Source organism: Triturus cristatus, chromosome 5_1 (genome assembly GCF_964204655.1).
Source record: "Triturus cristatus chromosome 5_1, aTriCri1.1, whole genome shotgun sequence".
NCBI classification, from domain to species: Eukaryota; Metazoa; Chordata; class Amphibia; order Caudata; family Salamandridae; genus Triturus; species Triturus cristatus.
Window position 1 is genome coordinate 46,638,707 of NC_140587.1, and position 13,045 is coordinate 46,651,751.

Consider the following 13,045-nt stretch of genomic DNA (forward strand, 5'->3'; position numbering starts at 1 on the left):
AGGCTTCCAGCCCCTGTTCTAGACGGTGAGTAGGCTTCCAGCCCCTGCTCTAGACGGTGAGTAGGTTTTCAGCCCCTGCTCAAGACGGTGAGTAGGCTTCCTGCCCCTGCTCTAGACAGTGAGTAGGTTTCCAGCCCCTGCTCTAGACAGTGAGTAGGCTTCCAGACCCTGTTCAAGACAGTGAGTAGGCTTCCAGCCCCTGCTCTAGACGGTGAGTAGGCTTCCAGCCCCTGCTCCAGACGGTGAGTAGGCTTCCAGACACTGCTCTAGACGGTGAGTAGGCTTCCAGACCCTGCTCTAGACAGTGAGTAGGCTTCCAGACAATGCTCTACACAGTGAGCAGGCTTCCAGCCCCTTCTCCAGACTGTGAGCAGGCTTCAGCCCCTGCTCTAGACAGTGAGCGGGCTTCAGCCCCTGCTCTAGACAGTGAGCAGGCTTCCAGCCCCTGCTCCAGAAAGTGAGCGGGCTTCCAGACCCTGCTCTAGACAGTAAGCGGGCTTCCAGACCCTGCTCCAGACAGTGAGTGGGCTTCCAGACCCTGTTCCAGACAGTGAGTAGGCTTCCAGCCCCTGCTCTAGACAGCGAGTAGGCTTCCAGCCCCTGCTCTAGACAGTGAGTAGGCTTCCAGCCAGTACTCTAGACAGTGAGCGGGCTTCCAGCCCCTGCTCTAGACAGTGAGCGGGCTTCAGCCCCTGCTCTAGACAGTGAGCAGGCTTCCAGCCCCTGCTCAAGACAGTGAGCGGACTTCGAGCCCCTGCTCTAGACAGTGAGCGGGCTTCCAGACCCTGCTCCAGACAGAGAGTGTGCTTCCAGCCCCTGCTCCAGACAGTGAGTGGGCTTCCAGCCCCTGCTCCAAACAGTGAGTGGGCTTCCAGCCCCTGCTCTAGACAGTGAGCAGGCTTCCAGCCCCTGCTCTAGACAGTGAGTAGGCTTCCAGCCCCTGCTCCAAACAGTGAGTAGGCTTCCAGCCCCTGCTCCAAACAGTGAGTAGGCTTCCAGCCCCTGCTCCAGACAGTGAGTGGGCTTCCAGCCCCTGCTCCAGACAGTGAGTGGGCTTCCAGCCTGTTAGAAATGAGGGGGCTCTGGTTGACGCAGGTGTGTACCCACAACAAGCAGGGACCCTTTACTTCTTGTCAGGGCGAAGGATGACTCCCCAGAATAACCCCTGCTCACCCTCTAGGTGCGTGGCGTGAGCAGTCTAGGCTAAGTCTCAGGCGTACACGGTTAAGCAAATGCAATTACACGTACAGTAAACCCCTTGTATGCACCACAAACGGACACCAATCAGGAAATATATAAAAATAAGCTTTTATGTAGATTCAGCAGATTCAAATACAAGGCCCAGTAACGATGAACTGATGGGGCCACAACTCTTGGAAATACGGTAAAGTCTCTTTGTTACGGAAAGTTCTTTAGGCGGGCACAAGGTAACTGTGGGCCTCAGCGCACTTCGTGCTGAGGCGGCGCCCGGGAAGCACACGGCAGATGACAGGGAAATCAGAACGTTGCGGACCCAGGATCCGATGCGAGCTCGCGGTCGTGTTCGTAAGTACAGTACCTTGTTTCTTGACGCAAAGGCGGGTGCGGGATTTCAGCGGCTCTTCGACAGAAGGGCGAGGCGGCGTCCGGGGCGCCCACACTTCACGATGGGGGTCTGATCTTCAGGCTCACGGCAAGAGCAGGGTGGTGCAGGTGGCGGGTGAACAAAGCGGGGCAGCCGGGCACGCAGATTACGTCCGGGCCGTCCGAGGCTTGGAGATGCTCACAACGCCGATTCCGGCGGGAGGGTGAAGGTGCACAGCGAGCCTCCGGCGAGCGAGGTGACAGGGGCAGCCCAGCACAGCGTAGGGGGAGCGGCTCCGATCGAGCGAGGCTCTTTCCAAGGCGGGGGCGGCTAAGCAGTCCTGGTCACGGCTCAGGGAGGGAATGGGGCACGAGGGTCACAGCTCCGGCGAGGGAAAGGACACCACAGTCCAGCGGCAGGCGAGTGAAGATCAGATAGAGCCCAATGGTCCTGGGGCTCCGTTCAGGGGGCAAGCTCAGTTCCAAGCCCTTGGAGATCGTTTTGGAAAGGCACAAGTCTTGAAAGTAAAAATAAAACAAAGTTTTCAGCAACAGTTTCTCTTCTCCCCTTTGGCAGCAAGGTCACCACTGCAGGCCAATCCCCCAGGACAGGGACAGTCTTCCTCCTACAGCTTTCCCGGTGCCTCCTCCTCAGGCAGAGATTCTTCTTGGTCAAAAGCGGATCTAGTTTCTTAGGAGCAGGGCTCCTACATTTATACAGCAAATCTTTTGTTCTCCCAGGCCAGGGGGGCCCTTGCCTAGTCCAGTCCGGTTTCTGAGCACTTTGTTTACGTGATGCAGGCTTCTTCTTTCAGAGTGCAGGGCAGAGTCCTCAGACGCTCCACAGGGGGCGGAGCCGGCATTGAGGTGGCAGAGCACTGTCCTATTCAGAGCCTAGGAGTACTCCTACCACCCATCTACCTGTCGATCGTCCTATTCACCACCAGGCTACCTAGCCCTGCCCATCTGGGTTCCCCCAGCCCTGTCACTCACACCAGCCAGACATCAGATACACATCACGCAGAGGCGGGCTGAAATGTTTAGGCAAGCAAAGGCCAGCTTTCTAAAAGCGGCATTTGCAAACGCGGAATATTAAAATAAACCTTGGGAAAAGATGTACCTTATTATTCCGAGTTCAGGCATACTAAACTCGATCTTCTACCATGTTCCCTGGGTCGGCTAGGATCATAGTGTTAGACCTGGCGCTAAAGAACAAAAGAATCATGGTATAAAAGTAGGAGCCTGGCTCCTAAGAAATCAGAATCCTGTTTACCACAAAGAACCTCTGCCCGACTAGAAGGAGAAGAAGACGCTGGAGGAGCTGGCCTGCTGCTTGCCTTGCTGAGAAAGGAGAGGAAGAGACTTACTGAAAAGACTTTGCTACTTTGTGCTTGAACATTCTCCAAGGGCTTGATCTGAGCTTGCCCCCTGAACTGAACCCCAGGACCAGTGGGTTCTCTGTGCTTTTGCTCGTCCTCCAATTCGAGCCGTGTGTGCATCCCGCTGGAAAAGAGACTGCGCCCCTCATCGCCCCTCCTAGGGCCGTGACACTCAGAAGCTTGCCTGCCTCAAACCCGTGAGAGCCCCGCTCCGTCCAGAGCCGCTCTCTGTCCCCGGGCCAGGCCGCCTGCATCCCTGTCACCGCCTGCTACTGGAGCGCGCTGACCGCGCTATCACCCCTCCCGCCGGAAGCCGTCCGACGACTGTGATCTACGCCGGGTCATCCAGCTGCACTGACTGTGCCCTGCGACCCCGCTTCGCTATCCCCGGACATCTCAGGCCGCGCCGCCCCCGCTGTGGAGACCCTCCTGCACCGCCGTGCTAAAGGGTCGCTGGCCGCGCCTGCCTACGTGCCCACACCTGCTGATTGAGGACCCAAGAACACTTCCCAAGCTGAGAGTCGCACCGACCTGTGCCGACTCTCCACCTCACGAAAGAAGTTCCAGTATCGGGCTCGGGGCCCGCAACGCCTTATTTCCCCGTTCGCAGGAGCCGATCTCTGTGAGTACGGGAACCACAAGTAACATTTGCAAGAGACTACGAGGTCTCCATTTGAAGCTACGAACAAAGAACATTTGCCTGCTTTACAACCTGGTGGCATAGCGAAAACGTTATTGGTCTTGTGATAAGTCTGCTGAGATATATATACCTATTTTTACATAAAGAAGCGTATTTTTATATATATCCAAGTCTGGTGTCCGTTTCTGGGGGGATTGATGTATTTACTGTGTGTATGATTGTAAGTGCTTAACCAACAACGCCTGAGGAATCGCCTTGGCTGCTCACGCCACGCACCTAGAGGGTGAGCAAGGGTCATTCGCGAAGGGTTATCCTGCGCCCTGACGTGGAGGAGAGGGTTCCTGCTTGACACAAGGGCAACCTTGCGCCAAACAGAGATCCCCGACTCTAACATTGTTGGCAGCGGCTGGGATTTCGGATTTGCACTTGTAATTGGCATACAGTGAATTATTAATCACCAGATAGTGAGAGCAGACCAAATAACGCAGCCACAGGTTTTCATTTGTTGAACTTTGTTGAGACATCTGCCGTTACTGCAACCATGCCTAGCTCACTCTCCGCTGGGAGAGCACTCTCTGTGATTTCTGGAAAAGATGAGGTGGATTGGGAGAGACTGGAAGGCTACACGATGGAGCAATTGAAAGGCTACAGTGTAAAATTCCGAGTCCCCCATGCTGGATTCAAGAGGAAGACCCAGTACACCAAGGCGTTGAGAGCCTGGAAGGAGTCACGAGACCCACGGAATGCGGGGGACATCGTTCCACCCGACAACCTGGAGGAGCCCAGCAGAGTCCGGTCGCCAGAGGAGCTGGCAGACCGGGCAGCAGACAGGGCGCATGCAATGGAGATGGCAAAGTTGGCAGGACAAATGGAAATGGAAAAGCAGAAGTTGGCCCTGGAGGCACAACGACGCCAAATGGAGCATGATATAAGATTGAAGGAGTTGGAGCTGAAGGCGAAAAGTTTGGATACCGCTCCTTCTGGTGGCAGCACTCCACCGGTGCAGGTAGAGTCCAAGGTGTACATCCCCAAAGATGTAGTCAAGGAGTATTTTAGAAAGGATGACATAGGGCAGTGGTTTAGAGCCTACGAGGTGGCCATGTCTTCACACCGGGTCCCTGAGAAAGACTGGGGAGCGGGGTTGTGGGGAAGGTTCCTTGCTGAAGGGCGTGACACACTGTTAGATTTGCCCTTAGATCTCCAAGCCTCATACCCCAATATGAAGGAAGCTTTAATGACAAGGTATGGGTTAACTCCTGAGCTATATAGACAGAGGTTCAGGGAGACGAAGAAGATCCCTGAGAGTACGGATGTGGAGTATGTGACCTTTTTCTGCAGAGCGCTGGATGGTTGGGTGAAGGGTAGCAAAGTGAATGATTATCAAGGGCTGCTTGATTTAATTGCATGGGAGCACTTGTCCAGTCAATGTTTTCCTGAGCTACGCCAGCACCTGATTGATAGCAAGCTGTCCAACCCGAGGAAGCTTGCTGAGGCGGCGGACCGCTGGCTCAGCACCAGGGTCCACAAGGGTCAAGTGGGAGACTCCGCCAAAGGTGGGCAGGGTCCCCAGCAGAAGAGTGGGGGGGACAGGGGTAAACAGAAGGGGTTCCAAAAAGGCCCCCAAAGTAATTCCCAAGGGAACCAGCAGAAGGGTTCTCAGCCTCCCCCACCCCCGCAGCAGAACGGGGCCCCGACAGGTAGACCTGTTCCAAAGGGGCCCTTCAATTGTTATAGGTGTGGTGACCTGGGTCACATTGCCTCTGATCCTAAGTGTCGCCTGTTTGGTAAGACCGCACCCACTGGTGCTCCACCCCGGCAAGTAGCTAGTGTTAACTTTGGGGAGGAGGTAGCAGTCCAGGAGGGTGGGGGTCCCGGGCAGATGACCCTAGTCTCGCTAGGAGACAGTGAGATGGTCCCCGAAACTTACTTGCCCTCTAACACTAAGAAATATGGGCAAGTAGTGACCATCAATGGAAAGAAGGTTGAGGCTCTTAGAGATACAGGAGCCAGCGTGACCTCGGTGAGGCAACACCTGGTGTCTCAAGAGCAGATTGTACCCAATACCTACTGTAGGGTTGTCAATGCTGACAACATAGAGAGTCGTTGTCCAATGGCTCAAGTTCCCTTTGAGTGGGGGGAGGTCTCTGGTACTCTACAAGTCGCTGTGAGAACTGACATGCCTGTAGACTGTCTGCTAGGGAACGACCTCGAAAGCTCCCCTTGGGAAAAGGTGGAGAAGACCACGCATCTGAGGATGGTGGGTCTACCCGACTGGGCGTGCGTGACCACCCGGTCCATGGCAGCCAGTAGGGGTGTTGAGAGGGTCCTGGAGCCTGAGGGAGAGGTCCAGGAACCGGCCTTAGGGAGAAGGCGCAGGAGGCGCGGGAAACCGGCCCCCGAAGTTCCCACGGCCCAGGAGGAAGTAGACCCTGAGGGGGATGCTCTGGAGCCTACCGGGGAACAGATTGCCGAACTGGGAGACCTGCCTGAGCTGACCCATTGGCAGCAAGAAGGAGGTCCCTCCAGGGAGGAATTCTGCAGGGAGCAGAAAGAATGCCCTTCTCTCGTGGGTATGCGGCAACAGGCTGCAGACCAGGCCAATGGTGTTCAGGCCAAAACACACTACGTGTACTGGGAGAGTGACCTCCTGTATTCCGAGCCTAAGGCTGCTGAACCTGGGTCAGCCCGTGTGCTGGTGGTACCCCAGAAGTTCAGAACCTTCCTACTGGGGCTGGCTCACGATGTGCCGTTAGCAGGACATTTGGGGATGAACAAGACCTATGACAGGCTTGTCACCCACTTTTACTGGCCCCAAATGCACAAGAATTCAGATTCCTACTGCAGAACCTGTCAGACTTGCCAGGCAAGTGGTAAGAGCGGAGGGAAGCACAAGGCTCCTCTGCAACCTTTCCCTGTGGTCGGTACGCCATTCCAACGAGTGGGTATTGATATTGTGGGGCCTCTGGACCCCGAGACAGCCCTGGGCAACAGGTTCATCCTGGTCTTGGTGGACCATGCCACCCGGTACCCTGAAGCCATCCCTCTGAGGACAGTGACGGCCCCCGTGGTGGGACGGGCACTGATGGGAATTTTCTCCCGAGTGGGATTCCCTCTAGAGGTGGTGAGCGACAGGGGGACCAATTTCATATCCACATATATGAAATCCCTGTGGAAGGAGTGTGGGGTAACTTACAAGTTCACCACTCCTTACCACCCCCAAGGAAATGGGTTGGTTGAGAGATTCAACCGAACCCTCAAAGGCATGATCATGGGCCTGGACGGTCCGATGAGGCGTAAGTGGGACGTCCTCTTGCCATGCCTGCTCTTCGCTTACCGAGAGGTGCCACAGAAGTCTCTAGGATTCAGCCCCTTTGAGCTTCTGTATGGTCACCCGGTAAGAGGACCTCTGAGTTTGGTAAAGGAAGGCTGGGAGCAATCTCCCAGGAAACCTCCCCAGAATGTATATAGTTACATGCTGGCCTTCCGAAACCAGACTCGGCGTTTCAGGCAACTTGCTGAGGCAAATCTGGAAGCCAGCCAGGAGGAGATGAAGCGGTGGTACGACCGGAATGCCACTCTGGTAGAGCTTCAACCTGGACAAAAGGTGTGGGTCTTGGCCCCAGTGGAGCCTTGTGCACTTCAGGATAAGTGGACAGGTCCATTTGAGGTTGTGGAGCGCAAAAGTCCTATCACCTACTTGGTGGACATGCGGTCTCCCAGGAACCCTTTGAGGGTCCTACATGTTAACCGCCTTAAGCCCCACTTAGAGAGGACCGAAGTGGGCATGCTGCTGGCCACTGATGATGGAATGGAAGAGGAGACCGAGCCTCTTCCTGACCTCTTAGTGGCCTCTGAGAAAGATGGGTCAGTGGATGGAGTTAACCTCTCACCCACCCTGACGCCCGAACAACAGGAAGATTGCCGCCACTTGCTGGGGCAGTTTCCCGATAGGTTCTCCCTGGTTCCTGGTGTCACAGATTGGTGCGTCCATGATGTGGACACAGGAGACAGCTTACCTGTGAAGCACAAGGCTTACAGGGTAACTGACAGGGTCAGAGCTTGCATTAAGGAGGAGGTCTCCAAAATGCTTGCGCTAGGGGTGGTTGAGTCCTCCAGCAGTCCTTGGTCCAGCCCCGTGGTCTTGGTCCCCAAAGCTGCTGCGCCGGGAGCCACACCTGAACTCCGGTTCTGTGTGGACTACAGAGGACTCAATTCAGTAACGAAGACTGACGCGCACCCCATCCCCAGAGCTGATGAGCTCATTGATCGGCTAGGGGCTGCCCGGTTCCTCAGCACGTTTGATTTAACGTCTGGGTACTGGCAGATCGCCTTGACCGATGGGGCCAAAGAAAGGTCAGCATTCTCTACACCAGATGGGCACTTCCAGTTCCGAGTCATGCCATTTGGGATGAAGAATGCCCCTGCCACCTTTCAGAGGTTGGTCAACCAGGTACTGGTTGGGCTGGATGCGTTCAGTGCCGCCTACCTGGATGACATCGCGGTGTTCAGCGCCACCTGGCCCGAACACCTGCGCCACCTCTGGGAAGTGTTGATGGCTCTGCGCCGAGCAGGCCTCACGATCAAGGCAAGCAAGTGCCAGATCGGGCAGGGTTCCGTGGTGTACTTGGGACACCAAGTGGGGAGTGGCAAGGTGGCACCCTTGCAACCCAAAATCGAGACCATCCTGGCTTGGGAACCCCCCAAGACGCAGACCGCAGTGAGGGCCTTCCTGGGGCTCACTGGGTACTACAGGAGGTTTGTCAAGGGCTATGGAACGATTGTTGCCCCCTTGACAGAGCTGACTTCCAAGAAGCAGCCCAGGAACGTGATCTGGACTGACACCTGTCAGAAAGCTTTCGACACCCTGAAGACTGCCATGTGCACGGCGCCCGTGCTCTTGGCCCCTGACTTCTCCAAGGAATTCCTAGTACAGACAGACGCTTCAGAGCATGGTGTAGGGGCTGTTCTCTCACAGATGACTGAGGAGGGCTGGGACCAACCCGTAGCCTTCATCAGTAGGAGGTTACTTCCACGGGAAAGTAGGTGGAGTGCAATTGAGCGAGAAGCATTTGCTGTGGTCTGGGCGCTGAAGAAGCTAAGACCCTACTTGTTTGGGTCTCACTTCCGGGTTCAGACGGACCACAGGCCCCTCAGATGGTTGATGCAAATGAGGGGTGAGAACCCGAAGCTGTTGAGGTGGTCCATCTCCCTACAGGGTATGGACTTTACGGTGGAACACCGTCCTGGTACAGATCACGCTGACGGTCTGTCCAGGTATTTCCGCCTTAGTGACGAGGAACCCCCTGGGCAAGGGTAGTTCTCCCCACATTTCAGCTGGAGGGGACACGTGTTAGACCTGGCGCTAAAGAACAAAAGAATCATGGTATAAAAGTAGGAGCCTGGCTCCTAAGAAATCAGAATCCTGTTTACCACAAAGAACCTCTGCCCGACTAGAAGGAGAAGAAGACGCTGGAGGAGCTGGCCTGCTGCTTGCCTTGCTGAGAAAGGAGAGGAAGAGACTTACTGAAAAGACTTTGCTACTTTGTGCTTGAACATTCTCCAAGGGCTTGATCTGAGCTTGCCCCCTGAACTGAACCCCAGGACCAGTGGGTTCTCTGTGCTTTTGCTCGTCCTCCAATTCGAGCCGTGTGTGCATCCCGCTGGAAAAGAGACTGCGCCCCTCATCGCCCCTCCTAGGGCCGTGACACTCAGAAGCTTGCCTGCCTCAAACCCGTGAGAGCCCCGCTCCGTCCAGAGCCGCTCTCTGTCCCCGGGCCAGGCCACCTGCATCCCTGTCACCGCCTGCTACTGGAGCGCGCTGACCGCGCTATCACCCCTCCCGCCGGAAGCCGTCCGACGACTGTGATCTACGCCGGGTCATCCAGCTGCACTGACTGTGCCCTGCGACCCCGCTTCGCTATCCCCGGACATCTCAGGCCGCGCCGCCCCCGCTGTGGAGACCCTCCTGCACCGCCGTGCTAAAGGGTCGCTGGCCGCGCCTGCCTACGTGCCCACACCTGCTGATTGAGGACCCAAGAACACTTCCCAAGCTGAGAGTCGCACCGACCTGTGCCGACTCTCCACCTCACGAAAGAAGTTCCAGTATCGGGCTCGGGGCCCGCAACGCCTTATTTCCCCGTTCGCAGGAGCCGATCTCTGTGAGTACGGGAACCACAAGTAACATTTGCAAGAGACTACGAGGTCTCCATTTGAAGCTACGAACAAAGAACATTTGCCTGCTTTACAACCTGGTGGCATAGCGAAAACGTTATTGGTCTTGTGATAAGTCTGCTGAGATATATATACCTATTTTTACATAAAGAAGCGTATTTTTATATATATCCAAGTCTGGTGTCCGTTTCTGGGGGGATTGAAGTATTTACTGTGTGTATGATTGTAAGTGCTTAACCAACAACGCCTGAGGAATCGCCTTGGCTGCTCACGCCACGCACCTAGAGGGTGAGCAAGGGTCATTCGCGAAGGGTTATCCTGCGCCCTGACGTGGAGGAGAGGGTTCCTGCTTGACACAAGGGCAACCTTGCGCCAAACAGAGATCCCCGACTCTAACACATAGGATGTAACAATCCCAGCCGCCCATACTGGCCTATGAGAACAGGGTAGCCTTACAGTAGTGAACAACAAGATGGCGGTCATTCACTACTAGGACATGCCACGCATCCAGGCTTGTCCTACCTTATGCTTGCAACGCACCCTGCCCGTGGGTCTACCAGAGGGGTGACTAACATGAAGTTAAGGGAAGGTTTAGGGACCGGCAAGTGTGGGCACTTGCCAGTCAGCATGTCAGTACCAGACTGCACGCATGTTCTGCGATGGCAGACCTTAGACATATTTTACCGGCCGCTTCTGTGGGTGGCACAACCAGTGCTGCAGCCCACCAGCGGTGTTTGCATTTACATGCCCGGGCGCTTCTGGCGCACTTTACTGGGGTCTGACAGTAAACCAAACAATCCAATCATGGAATCCAACCAACAGATACAATTTACATAGGGAGCACTCGCACCGCGACACTGGTTGGCACTGGCACAGCGCGCTGAGCGGCCAACACCATAAAAACACATGAGGCACAGCGACAAAAAGAGGAAGGGAGACTCACGCCAAGGTGCCAGGTCTAACACGTGTCCCCTCCAGCTGAAAAGTGGGGAGAACTACCCTACCCCAGGGAGTTCCTCATCACTAAGGTGGAAAAATCTGGACAGACCGTCAGCATTGGCGTGATCTGTACCCGGGCGATGTTCCACCGTGAAATCCATACCCTGTAGGGAAATGGACCACCTCAACAGCTTTGGATTCTCACCCCTCATATGCATCAACCATCTGAGGGGCCTGTGGTCCGTATGAACCCGGAAGTGAGACCCAAACAGGTAGGGTCTTAGCTTCTTCAGCGCCCAGACCACAGCAAATACCTCACGCTCAATAGCACTCCACCTCTGTTCCCGTGGAAGTAACCTCCTGCTAAGAAAGGCTACGGGTTGATCTAGGCCCTCCTCATTGATCTGTGAAAGAACAGCCCCCACACCATGCTCTGAAGCGTCTGTCTGAACGATAAACTCTTTGGAGAAGTTGGGAGCCAAGAGCACGGGCGCCGTGCACATAGCAGTTTTCAAGGCCTCAAAAGCTTTATGACAGGTGTCAGTCCAAATCACTTTCCTGGGCTGCTTCTTCGAAGTCAGCGCTGTCAAAGGGGCAACCATTTTGCCATACCCCTTGACAAACCTCCTGTAGTACCCGGTGAGACCTAGGAAGGCTCTCACCTCTGTCTGGGTTTTGGGCGACTCCCAATTCAGGATGGTTTCTATCTTGGGTTGAAGGGGTGCCACCTGGCCACTCCCAACTTGGTGCCCCAAGTACACCACGGAACCCTGCCTGATCTGGCACTTACTTGCCTTGATCGTGAGGCCTGCCTTGCGCAGCGCCATCAACACTTCCCAGTAGTGGCGCAGGTGTTCTTCCCAAGTGGAGCTGAACACCGCGATGTCATCCAGGTAGGCTGCACTGAACGAATCCAGCCCAGCCAATACCTGGTTGACCAATCTCTGGAAGGTGGCAGGGGCATTCTTCATCCCAAAGGGCATAACCCGGAACTGGTAGTGCCCATCTGGGGTGGAAAATGCTGACCTCTCTTTGGCCCCCTCGGTCAAGGCGATCTGCCAATACCCAGACGTTAAATCAAACGTGCTAAGGTAGTTGGCAGCCCCTAGCCGATCTATGAGCTCATCAGCTCTGGGGATGGGGTGTGCGTCGGTCCTAGTGACCGAATTGAGTCCTCTGTAGTCCACACAGAACCGGAGTTCGGGTGTGGCTCCCGGCGCTGCAGCCTTTGGGACCAAGACCACGGGGCTGGCCCAAGGACTGCTGGAAGACTCAATTACCCCAAGTGCAAACATCTTGGAGACCTCCTCCTTGATGCATGTCCTCACCCTGTCAGTCACCCTGTAGGCCTTGTGCCGCACAGGTGTACTATCCCCAGTGTCCACATCATGGATGCACCAATCAGTGACACCAGGGACCAGGGAAAACAGATCAGAAAATTGTCCCAGCAACTGGCGACAATCATTCTGTTGCTCAGGGGTCAGGGTGGAAGAGAGGATGACACCATCCACTGACCCATCTTGCTCCTTGGCTGACAGGAGGTCAGGAAGAGGTTCTGTCTCCTCTTCCATCCCAGCATCTGTTGCCAAGAGCATGCCCACTTGGGACCTCTCCAAGTGGCGCTTGAGGCGGTTGACATGTAGGACCCTTAAGGGGTTCCTAGGAGACTTCAGGTCCACCACGTAGGTAACAGGACTCTTTCGCTCCACCACCTCAAAGGGACCGGTCCACTTATCCTGGAGCGCACACGGCTCCACGGGGGCCAAGACCCATACCTTCTGTCCAGGCTGAAGCTCTACCAGAGTGGCATTCTGGTCGTACCACCGCTTCATCTCCTCCTGGCTGGCTTCCAGATTTGCCTCAGCAAGTTGCCTGAATCGCCTAGTCTGATTCCTGAAGGCCAGCATGTAACTATATACATTCTGGGGAGGTTTCCTGGGAGATTGCTCCCAGCCTTCCTTGACCAGACTTAGAGGTCCTCTGACTGGGTGACCATACAGAAGCTCAAAGGGGCTGAACCCCAGAGACTTCTGTGGTACCTCACGGTAAGCGAAGAGAAGGCATGGTAAGAGGACGTCCCACTTACGCCTCATGGGTCCTTCTAGGCCCATTATCATGCCTTTGAGGGTTCGGTTGAATCTCTCAACCAACCCGTTTCCTTGGGGGTGGTAAGGTGTGGTGAACTTGTAGGTTACACCACACTCTTGCCAAAGGGATTTCATGTACTTGGACATGAAATTGGTACCTCGGTCAGACACCACCTCTAGAGGGAATCCCACTCGGGAGAAAATTGCCATCAGTGCCCGTCCCACCACGGGGGCCGTCACTGTCCTCAGAGGAATGGCTTCCGGGT